We start from the raw sequence: 12,385 nt of genomic DNA on the forward strand, positions 1-12,385 counted from the left end.
TAACTCAAGCTTAAGTTTGGTCCGTTAACCTCAACGCTGCATGGAGTTTTTTTTATTTTTATTTTTTAATTTTCTTTCTTTCTTTCTTTCTTTCTTTCTTTCTTTCTTTCTTTCTTTCTTTCTTTCTTTCTTTCTTTCTTTCTTTCTTTCTTTCTTTCTTTCTTTCTTTCTTTCTTTCTTTCTTTCTTTCTTTCTTTCTTTCTTTCTTTCTTTCTTTCTTTCTTTCTGAACTACATCTTTTAACACCTCTCTCTCTCTCTCTCTCTCTCTCTCTCTCTCTCTCTCTCTCTCTCTCTCTCTCTCTCTCTCTCGTCATCATGTATTTGTAAATTATATATAAAATTGGGAGTGCAGTGTTTTGTTTTTTTGTTTGTTTGTTTTGTTTTTCCTCTTGCAGTAAGGAACGTGTTAAAGCAGTGATGAGGAATCTTTGCCTCTTTTTTGGCCTCTGGGTACCTCATCTGGCCTACCAAACTGGCTTTGGGAGGGAAAAGCTGTGAAAAGCACCACAAACAAAACAAGCCGTACATTTGTGGGTATAACCGCCAAGTTTAAAAGAAATTTGTTGGTGCAAAAGTGGGATTTTGTTGCAGCCAAGACACACAGTAGCAGTTAAACGCCTCAAACTGAGTCCTGCTAATGTCAGTCATTGATTGGAACAGACGCTTAGGTTCTAGCCGTGGGACTGTGACTCAAAAAAAAAAAGAAAAAGAAATAGATTTTTTTGCTTCTTAAATCTTGGCAGAGGCTTATAATACTTTGTGGGAAAGCAAATGTGCTGTTGGTCAGATGTCAATGATCAGTTTTCACATGATTTGAATAATAAGATCAATGCATATCACACATTTGCAAGTCCAAAATCAGATTTCATTGCCTAGTTAGACGTCGTCTAAGATTCCTCATCACTTTGTCTATTTGTGTATGAATGAGTGAAGAGGAACAAGGTGTGGAAAGCCCTGCTCTCTGCAGCCTGCAGAAGAATGTTGGACCCACTCACAGGGATTCATGAATGAGTTATGAATGAAAGGATGAAGGTCTGATAGATGCTGCTTGATTTCGGTCGCGTCAAAAGCCCCCACATGCTCTCTGTCCAGCATGGCGGCTTATTATGGGCGCATCATCACTATCTAATAGCATCTTTATTACCATGGGAACACGTGGATGTTTCTTCCTGTTTTGGTGTGTGTGTGTGTGTGTGTGTGTGTGCGCGCAGGTGTGTGTGGGTGTGCTGTCGCTTAGCCGACATCAGGTTTTTTGTTTTCCTCAATGAGGATGGTGGCTCCTTTTGCGAGCTTTCATTAAATCAAAGTTGTTAAAATATGGAAAAAAAATCGTGGTTGAAATATTTATGGGTTTATTGTAGGCTGCGTCTTTATACTTGCTCTCATGTAACTCACTCAGAGACAGTTAAGGAATTTTTTTTTTTTTTTTAATTTTTATTATTGTACAATTAACTTTGTTTACCATGCTGTAGTGCTTCAAGACACTACTTAGAGCAAATAAAAAATAAAACAAAAACTCAGTTTACATTTAATTTTGTTTTTTATTACTATTATTAATGGTAGTAGTATTATTTTCGTTTTGTATTTTAAACTCCGCCTGAATGAAATGAGATCCAGGTGAAACAGCAATGCTGTCATTCTCAGTAGGAAAAGAATGTTCTAGGTCCAGCCAATGGCAGAATCCCCCTTCTTTAAGTGTTACGTTTGATGTGAAACTTTTTTGAGCTGATTAAAGTCAAATGAATTTTATAACCAAGTTCTCCAGGCTCACAATGTTTGTTTTCTCATTTGGTCTTTCAGAGAATGCGCTGTGTATTTTTAGTAATGAATGAACTAAAGCTTGTGTGGTCTTTACAGCTGGCTGTTGAAATACAGTGCTTTTATGGTATTGACTTCAAATCATAGAGTATTAAAACAATCATTTAGAACCAAATTTTAATGTGCAAGAAAGCAGTCTTTGCTTGAGTGAGCTAATCATTGTGCTTCTTATTAATGTTGAATACCTCTTCATTAGTCGGCACCTGTTGCGGTCAATAAATCTACCAACAGCCTTGTCGGCTTTTGATTTATAATTAAAAAGATGGCATTCATAATAGTATTCAGGAATTGGTTTTGATGTCAAGGCGTCCAAGGCATAAAAACGACAGTAACGACACCCAGCCTTAGTTGGCTGGTTAGCATTGTGCCAATGAAAATCACTTTCATTCTCAAGGAAGATCTGCCTGGGAGAATGGGCCTGGAGTTAAAGTTCTGGGGGAAAGCGGGTGATTGCTGGCAGGGCCGCTGGAACCACGGTGGTGAGTGGGCGTTTGCCCCACCACCTTTCAAAAATCACTGGTGACATCCCAGCATTTTTTTGAGTTTGGGACACGCACAAAAAAGAAGATAAAAAAACAAGGCTCTTTCAGACCCAGCCTTGGTTGGTGTGAACCTTTTGGCTAACCATCGGCGACCTGATCGGATAAACTTAATTTGGTATACACAAAGACTACAAGTGTCCCTATTTTCTGTGTTCGTGGTGGTGAATTTAGTCCACTTTAGTCACTGCACTCCACCATCTGAACCAAAAGAAGGGGACACTATCACAAGAAAAAAAACTTTAGAAAATGAACTGGGCATGAAAACGGCCTGATGCTCTTCAGAGATGTTAGCTAGCAAATATCGCTATCTAAGGCTGCAGCTACTGAAGCAGCATCAAAACTAACACGGTTAATGATCAGGTTCCAGAGGTGAGCCTAAATCAACACTCAAGTAAAAGTACTGATACTTGCTTAAAATAATTACACAAGTAAAAGTACCTTAAGTACTGAGTACAGGAGAGTAAAATCCTTCAGTGTTATACTTTATTACACATACTTGAGTAAATAACTAGTTACCCACTTCTGAAAAGTTTTTTAAAGATGTGTCATTAGGCAGTTTAGTAAGTAGCCTAATTGCATTTGGTCACTCAGCCAGCTGTTGTTTTTCTTTCTTTCTTTCTTTTTTGAAAAAATATGTTTTGCCCCACCTTTTTGGAGGTGTGGCACCACCCTTGATTACTGGGTTGTCCTGCTTCGTTTCTGCTAGCGTTTATTCATTGTTGGCAAGGCTTGGTTATTCAAGTCTTCTGCAAGAAAGACTGCTGAATAAAAGTCTGTCTGTCTGAGCCCTTCGTGAATTAATCCAGGTGTGTTGGAGCAGAGGGAACACAAAGGTCCAGTTCTGGGATTGAGAACCACAGTTTCCCACCTCTGGTTCTTGAGTACCCCTTGCTCTGCATGTTTTTTGCTTTCCTGTTGTAACACACCTTCAACAGAAAAAAGGTACGAAACTGTCACTGGGGCGTTACCCCTCTTGTACTGAGAGGTACGTCTCAGTACCTTTAGATAGATTCAACTTTATTGTTATTGCTCAGTACAAGTACTAGGTAACAAAATGCATTTAGGGAACACAATTGTTCCATAATCCATTGTAATTATATTTTCTAAGTTGTAGTGACTCTGCACACCCGTCTCTTTCATTGTTCTGATTTAAAACAGATTATGAAAAGCTACAAATGTTATTTTTACCTGGAAAAACTTACTTGCAACTGAACCTTAAATCCATTGTTGTACCTTTGAGAGAACTATTTACGTTGTCTGTACCTTGATGAATGAAAAATGTACCTGCACAGAGCCTTTATTTCTAACAGTGTAAGGGATGTTAACTAATAGGACGTATTCATCAGTAATTAACAGCCCTTATTAATTGATTAATTGAAACGGGTTAAGAGTGAAATGTGCAGGTCAGAGGGTACTCCAGGATCAGCACTGGGAACCACAGGTTCTTTGAGAACCCATGTGCCGTGTTTGAGCTATCTGCTCCAATGTTACACCAGTTAAGTTCCTTCCTTTTTGATGCACCTAACTCTGGTCATTGAGTAACTGGAGCCTACTGTAATCAAAACATCAGCTGCTTATGTCATATGTCATATGTTAACTGCAATCCATTGCTCTTTCATAATCTCTTTCACTCAGGAGGCCTGGGCCCATATTTATCCAGCAGGTCTCATCAGTTTTATGCACTTCTGTTCATCAAGCAGGACCTAAACCCCAAATCAGCATTCTTACAAATGTTACAAGTATGGTTCCTGGGTTACGTTGGCAAATGAGGTCCTTTCTCGTTCCATCTCTGAGTCTAAAACTGCTTCAGTAACTTGGTGCCTCTCCCTGTTCTCCTCAGTGCACTACCTGCCACTGATGTGCATCAGTGTGCTCTCTGAGCTTATCCAAGTGTGTTGCATCAGAAGCCAGCAGCGTTTTGCCCAACCCGCACCTGCTCACGCCCGTCTCCGCCGTGGCCAAGTGTCCATTTCCACCCGGTAACGTGATAGCCCAGCATGCTCTAAAGCGAATAGCTGATAACGCCATCCTGTTTGATTAAGGCTAACAGATGATGAGTTGGCGCGGAAGTTTGGCGTCAGGTTTCTCAGCTGGAGTGGGATACTTGAACAGGGTCACCGCCTTGCGTTCCTGAGAAGGGATTCTTGGATTGCTTAACACTGTTCTTAGAAGCCTCGGAATACTCACCCTCAGCTCTGAAATTCTTCAAATCTGAGTTCTTGATTATCTAATAATTAAAGTTCCAGAATTTTAGGGCTATTTAGTAATTGGACATTAGAACTTTGGGGTTTATACACACTTTAAGAGAAAAAAAAATCTGGAACTCAGAGCACAAGAAACCTAATAGTTTTAGAATTCTGATTCCTAGAAATGAGAATTCTGAAACTCAGAGCTCTAGAAGTGTGACAATTCAGAAAATTCTAGAACTCTAGAAGATAGATAGATTTTGGATTAGAAAATCCAGAATGCTACATCTTAGAGCTCCAGAAGCCAAAAAGAATTCTAGATCTCAGAGCACTAGCAACCCATGAATTTGAAAACTCAAATCGTTATTTAATAGAATTCCAAAAATTTGAGCAAGCCAAAGTCTAGAAATTCAAAAATTCTAAAATTCAGATTACTGGAAATACTAGAACACAGAGCCATAGAGACCCAAGAGTTCAAAAACTCTGCTTAATCATGCCTCTTCAAGGGTTATTTAGTAAAGGAAATGGTTCTTTGTAGAGTTATGAAAACTCAACGAATCCATTGCACGGTGAAAAGGTTCTTCAGATTGATGGAATGTGCTGTAGATGGTTTTATATAGAACCCATTTCAGAAAGGTTCTTTGTAGAACCATCTACAGCACTTTCTCCATCAATTTGAAGAACGCTTTCAGGATGCAAAGTAACCTTTAATCATGCAAAGTGTTCTTTGAGCTTTCCTGGTTCTATATATAGACATGTTTTTTTACTAAAGAACCCCTGCAGAACTATAATTTCTAAGTGTATAGTAACCTGAGTTTTTGATTGCTTGAGTCTCTCTAGGTTTGAGTTTTAGTGTTCTTGCTTTTCCAGTAACCTAAATTCTAGAATTCTTGAGTTTCTCGACTTCAGGTTTCTTGCACTTATGGAATTCTATTAAATAGCGATTTGAGTTTTCAAATTCATGAGTACCAGGGCTCCAAGATCTAGAATTCTTTCTGGCTTCTGGAACTCTGAGATCTACAATTTTGGATTTTCTAATAATCTGAGTTCTAGAATTTTTTGGGGCTTCCACTAACCTGTTTTTTCTCGAATTCTTATGTTTCTAGAGGTCCAAGTATTAGAATTCTTGTTTCTAAGAATCTGAATTCTTAAATGATTAGGTTTCTCACGTTCTGAGTTCTACAATTCTGATGCTTCAATAACTAATAGTAAGTCATTCTCCATCCATCCATTATCTAAGCCGCTTCCGTCAGGGTCGCGGGGGGATGCTGGAGCCTATCCCAGCAGTCTTCGGGCAAAAGGCAGGATACACCCTGGACAGGTCGCCAGTCCATCGCAGGGCAGACAGACACTCACACCTAGGGGCAATTTAGCATGTCCAATTGGCCTGACTGCATGTCTTTGGACTGGACGGAAACCCCGGAGGAAACCCACGCAGACACGGGGAGAACATGCAAACTCCACACAGAGAGGACCCTGGCCGCCCGGCCGGGGAATCGAACCCAGGCCCTCCTCGCTGTGAGGCGACAGCGCTACCCACCACGCCACCGTGCCGCCCGTAAGTCATTCTCATGCTTCTAAAGCTCTGATGTTTCTTGTTTCTAGAAATGCGCATTCTAACATTTTGAAGTTTCTCGTTTTGAATTCTAAAATTTTTTTTATTTCTAAAAAAGGTCTAGAATTTTGCAGTTTCTGGCAGTCTGGGTTTTCAAATTATTTTGTTTGGAGCTCTGAATTTTTGGCATTTGGTTTTTAAGTAACAAATTATATGAAATCTCACTTCTAGAATTCTTGGGTTTCTATGACAAGATTATCATTGTAGAGTCTCTAACACAGTTAAGTATTGAAGTAGGAAGTTCCCTCCTGCAGCCAGTTTTTTTGTCTTTTGAAAGATTGTCTACGTCATATGTCAGTGTGTTTACAACATGACTATGGAAAAACAGTGACGTATTTTACTGCATAAGCTCACATGCTGAGAAACTACTGAATAAATAGCATTTTCGCATAGTTTAAAAAAATGACTGCAGATTTATTTTTAGGTGCCTTAAAGAAATGCCTCTGATTTGCTGAATGTTACTGTCCTGTTTGAAAATGCTGAGTCTTTGCTTGTGCGTCTTTGTTCTGTCCTCCAGGGAATGTCTTTGATTCCACCAGCTGCAGCAGAACCACCACAGAGAGAAGCGACACATGACGTGTTACTTTAATGCTGGAAAGCCAGTTTCTGCACCTGAGCTTCTGGTCATAAAGTTGAATCCTGAAATAATGAGAAGCATTCAAGTCCCTGTTCTCCATGCTGATTAGTATGTAGGGAGCAGCGAGCGCCTCAGTGGTTTGGAACTCGTCCTCTGTGCCCTGGCTCTCGCAGTGGGCCCCTGTGCTGGCTGCGTTTGCTGCTTTTGGTCATAACTCATTTCCTTTGAGCTCATGTTGAAACGCTGGACGAGGCCCCCTGCAGACCCAGTCTTGCAGAAACCCGACCCCCGCTCCTCCTGACCCACTTTCATTCCAACATCAGTGCATGTGTCCAGCTCAGGCCTGAGGGCAGACATGCACAAAACATTTTGGACCAGTTTAAGTCATAGTTTGGTGAAAAAAGAAATGCACCCAAGTGTCTGGGGTCTTCTCGTGTTGGAGCTTGGAGGCTAATGTAGCTGACAAGTAATGGAAGCTTATAGCCCACCAATTAGTGTGGTGCTAAATGCATGCCTAAATTATACTTATGTGGTTAATAATAAATAATTATGTGGTTTCTGACACTGTATGACTCACTGTTAGCTATGAACATGGACTAAGGTAAGTTGGAGCCCTGAATTTTGACCATTCATTTGTCCACTGGTTTGTTACGCCAGCTTTTACTCATTGGATTCAACTCATCAACTTAAGCAACTGGTTGCTTACTATCCTGAAGAGTACTGTCAGCATATAATCCATCTTTTTAGGCAGGGACTGACCCCATGAGTTTATGGCACAGGCACAGCCAAAAAGCCTTAGATTTACCTTATCTTTATATTCATATGTATCAAAGGGAAACTCTTACTAATCTTACTAATTTACTGGTTAAGATGCAAACAGAGTCATTCAGAGAGGTTTGGTTTGAAATGCTGTTTTAGAGACACTTGTCAGAATTGTTCTCAGTGGTGGTGATAGGAACCAGACGTCCACCTCTAAAAGGTCCCTCACAGAAAGTTTTGAAACAAAGTTTTGAAATGTATTTAAAATGTATTTTAATCCATTGGGTGGGGTGCTGTGAGGCAAAATAGTCCCCAAATGATTTTTTTTTTCTTCCGATTTTCCACTATTTTCCCATCAGCAGCATTCCATATAAAGCTCAGAAGACACGTGTCGATTCACTGGTGGTTTTGGACAGTAAATAAAATGTCTGTATTTGTGTTGTAGTCATGGCAACCCCTGGTTCCTATCACCACCACTGTAAAGACATCTGAGGCTCCTCAACAAACCACTCTGAATGAGTTCGCATCTTGAGGTCTGAATTATTTGGAATTTTTTGAAAACTTGGTGGAATTCCCCTTTAATAACTCTATTTCTTGGTAATTTATTTTGTGCTAGAAATGATTTACCATGAGTGATGTCTTCAAGCTTACATTTACCAGAGCTGGAATATAAAAGATATACAAAAAGTGTCTATAGCTTATTGTTAAGCGACATTGTCTAACGGGTGGGGCTGTCAAGACTCTTTGTTGAGTCCAAGACTATAGTCGAGAAGAGGGGTCTGTATTTAAAAAACAGAGCTTGAAGCTGGTTAACTGACTTAACTTACAACTTCTCCTTGCATCTGGGGAAAAATGACTCTTCCATAATACAGAATAGAGCTTCAACATTATTTAAATCACTGCACGTGATCGACAGCCATCAACATTATAGACTGTGCCTTTTTCTTGGTCCAATGAACATGAAATTACAGCTGAATGTGTAAAACAATTTAGTGTGACACAGATTTATGTCTGCTCTGCAATACTGCAGTCTTTTACTGCCACCTACAGGTTTGGGAGGGTGATGCTCTGTCTCCAGTGAGCAGTAGGCCTCCACTCAAAGCTGAAAATTAACAGCAGGGGGGCTAAATGCAGGTCTGTCTGCATCATAATTATGGTGAATATTGTGAGTTATGATATGAGCCTGAATATATAATTTATATAACGTGTGAGATTTTTGGCACTGAAATAATTATTTGCCATTTTTGGGGCTTTTTTGCAATTTTTGTTTGCTGGCGTCATAGTAATATAGCAGTGAAAATTTCCTCTAGGGGTTCTGCAGCAAAACTGAGCCTACATATGACCCACAGGGAGGACAGAGGGGAGAGCGCAGCAGGTGTGTGTGGGCTGCATACACACAAAGGAGAGGAATCCGCACCATTTAACACAGACACAGCTGGTCATGGCAGCTCTCCCTTTCTCTTTCATTCTCATTCCTGTCTCTCTCCTGCTGTAACTTTCCCATCGTGATTTATCATAGTCTTTATACCACCAGCATATATATATATATATATATATATATATATATATATATATATATATATATTCTATTTCCTCTGCCGCCACAATCTCAGGGTCCTCTTATCCTTGCAGCCATACTCATTTTTCCACTTCTACATGTACTTTTTTTGATGGCTCCTTCACCCATAGAGCAAATTTCTGAGATCTCCTACAACCACTACCCAATCTACTACCCTAAGCCACTTTGCTACCACTAGAGCCACTTTCTGATGGACTACTGCCTCTACCAGCACTTTCTTAGTGTTCTTCTACCCCTGCAGCCAGGTCCTGCTGATTCCCAGTTACTGTTTTGGATGATTCCCCTATCCCTACACCCACTTTCATAAACTCTACTACTCCTACCACTACTTTCTGAGGGTTCTCCTACCCCTACAGCCATGGTCTGGTTGTTCCCTTAGCTCTACAGCCACTTTTTGAGGGTTCTTCTAGCCATACAGCCACCTTCTGAAGGCCTACTACCTTTACAGCCATGTTCTGGTGGTTCCCCTAGCCCTATATGCATTTTCTGAAGGTCGACTACTCCTACCACCACTTATAAGGGTTCTCCTACCCCTATGGCCACTTTCTGATTGTTCACCTAGCCCTACCACCACTTTCTGAAGGCCTACGTCCCCTATAGCCACTTTCAGAGGGTTCCCCTACCCCTACAGCCATGTTCTGGTGGTTCCCCTAGCCAGACAGCCAACTTCTGGAGTTCTACTAACTTTACAGTCAGGTCTGTCCTTACAGCCACATTTGGAAGGGTCCCCTACCCCTACGGACACTTTAAAAAAATTAACTAGTCCTACAACCTATTTTCTGAGGGTTCTCTTACTCCTACAGCTATGTTCTGGTGCTCTGGTCTGTTCTGGTCCCTAGCTCTCCAGACACTTTTTTAAGGGTTCCCCTAGCCATACAGCCACCTTCTGAAGGTCTACTACCTCTGCAATCATTTTCTGTTCCCCTAATTCAGAAGGTAGATGTAGGAGTACCCTTATAGCCACTTCTTCATTGGTTGCCATACCCCTACAACCACCTTCTGAAAGTCTACCACCCTTATACCAACTTTCTTAATGGTTCTTCTATATTTACAACACATTTGCTCATGGAGGTCTGCTACCCTTAGAGTAAGTGTCTGAGGTTCATCTACGTCTAGCCACTGCATCCAATAGTGTGTTTGATGGCTCTTGCGCACTCTAAGGGCTTGTGTGTGTGCGTGTGTGTTAGTTATGCTGCACATTCTTCCCCTGAGTGGGTTGTAAAACTACAATAAAAGCCCCAGAGAGATGCTAGGAGGGGTAGGGGGGGTGTAGGGGGTAAAAGGAGGGGAAACTTATCAGAGACATTCCGGCCTGCTGCTCAGGAAACTCCTGCCTGTTTGTAGTGTATAGATGAGCAGTGCCTTTACACCTACAGCACTGTGCAGAACACAGTGAGCCGGGACAGAGATGAAGACCAGAGCATGAAGGTGTTAATAAAATAAAATTTCAAACTTTATTAAACTATATCAAAATTTAAACCTGGATCACCAAAATGCCCACTGGGCTTATCCTTCATGGACACCACTGATAGGGTGCGTCCCATCAGAGTAAAGTGTGCAGGGAAGGGTGTTTGTCATGCATCACAAAAAAAAAAAAAAAAAAGAATGTTGACCATAGAATCAGAAATAGCATGTAGGTGCATGTAAACATACATGAAAGCTGTTCACATGGTGCAAACATTAAAATATTAAAAGCTGCACTGTGTATTTCTTTGTTAAAACAGACCAAATTTATTTTTACTGAGTCAAGAATAAAAAGAGCCTAAAATATGGTGAGAGTGTTCTGCTGCAAGTTGCCCTCTAAAGCCTGAAAGTCAGAGATGTTGGGTCAGGAGTTTTTCACACCACATGTCTTTACGTATTACCGTCACACACACACATTCTCAAAAAGAAGCTCCGACTCGATGTTCAGGCCTCAAATGATCTCAAAATCAACATTATACTGATTTTCACTGAGTTCTCCTTCATTCTCTTTCGATCATCAGATTCATCTACTCAGGGAAGGGGGCTGAAGCACAGCCCATGCTACAAGATGTATGTTCCGTGAAGTTATACATTTCCACCAGAGAGGGCTCCAAATCCCCAAAACTTACACAGTGTAGTGTTAATGTAAGTACACATGTAAGCTATGTATACACACATCGTCATTGTCCAAATGAAAATATGTATCTCTGAAAGAGCAACTTGACGAAAGACAGCAAAAACCATTGCAACTTCTAATGTAAGTTAATGTAAAGATATTTCATTCCAAGTAAGTTTGCAGTATTTCTATTGGTCCATTCATTATAATATTTTCACACAATGTACGCTCGGAAAATGATGGTTCATCAAAAATTCTCTAGTAAAGAAAATGGTTCTGTGTAGAGCCAAGAACAACTCAAAGAACACTTTGCATGATTAAAGGGTTCTTTGCATGGTGAAATTGTTTGTCAGATTGATATAGGATGCACTGTAGATGGTAATATATGGAACCTTTTTTGAAAAGGATTCTTCTATTACATTACGCTTGACATTTGAACAATAGCAGAACTGTTTTCAAAAGGCTTCTAAATAGAGCCATCTACAGCACATTTCATCAATCTGAAGAACTCTTTTGCATTGCAAAGAACCCTTTAATCATGCAAAGGGTTCTTGGAGTGTTCAGGGTTCGATATGGAACTGTTGTCTTTACTAAAGAACCCTTGAGGACCCATCATGTTTAAGTGTGTAAAGGACAGTTACCATGTTCAAATAATCTAGAACAAAAATGAAGTTTTTTTTTTTTAGATTTATGGCATTTGGCTGACGCTCTTATCCAGAGCGACTTACAGTTTGATCATTTTACAGAGGTAGGTGAAGGTAGTGTTGGGAGTATTGCCCAAGGACTCTTATTGGTATAGTGCAGGGGGCTTGTCTAAGCAGGGGATTGAGCCCCAGTCTACAGCGTAGAAGGCAGAGGTGTTACCCACTACACCATACCAACTAAGATGATTGCTTGCTTGCTTGCTTGCTTGCTTGATCGATCGATTGATTGATTGCTTGCTTGCTTGCTTGATTGAATGATTGATTGATTGAAAAATGATACCATATCACCTCATATCGAATCGAATCGAATCGAATAGAATCGAACCATGCATTTATTTATACATGGTTTGTGTTGTGTTCCGTCCATTTCACCAGGACGGAGTCCTCTTACACGCTAACTGACCAATTATTGGACTCAGACAAACCGATTCAGATTCTGCTCGTGCAGAGTGGAGCCTGTGTACGCGCGTCCGCGTGCGTGTGCGCGAGTGAGTGAGTGAGCGAGCTCGAGCTCTCAGTGCCG

This window comes from Pygocentrus nattereri, chromosome 10, assembly GCF_015220715.1.
Source record: "Pygocentrus nattereri isolate fPygNat1 chromosome 10, fPygNat1.pri, whole genome shotgun sequence".
Classification (NCBI taxonomy): Eukaryota; Metazoa; Chordata; class Actinopteri; order Characiformes; family Serrasalmidae; genus Pygocentrus; species Pygocentrus nattereri.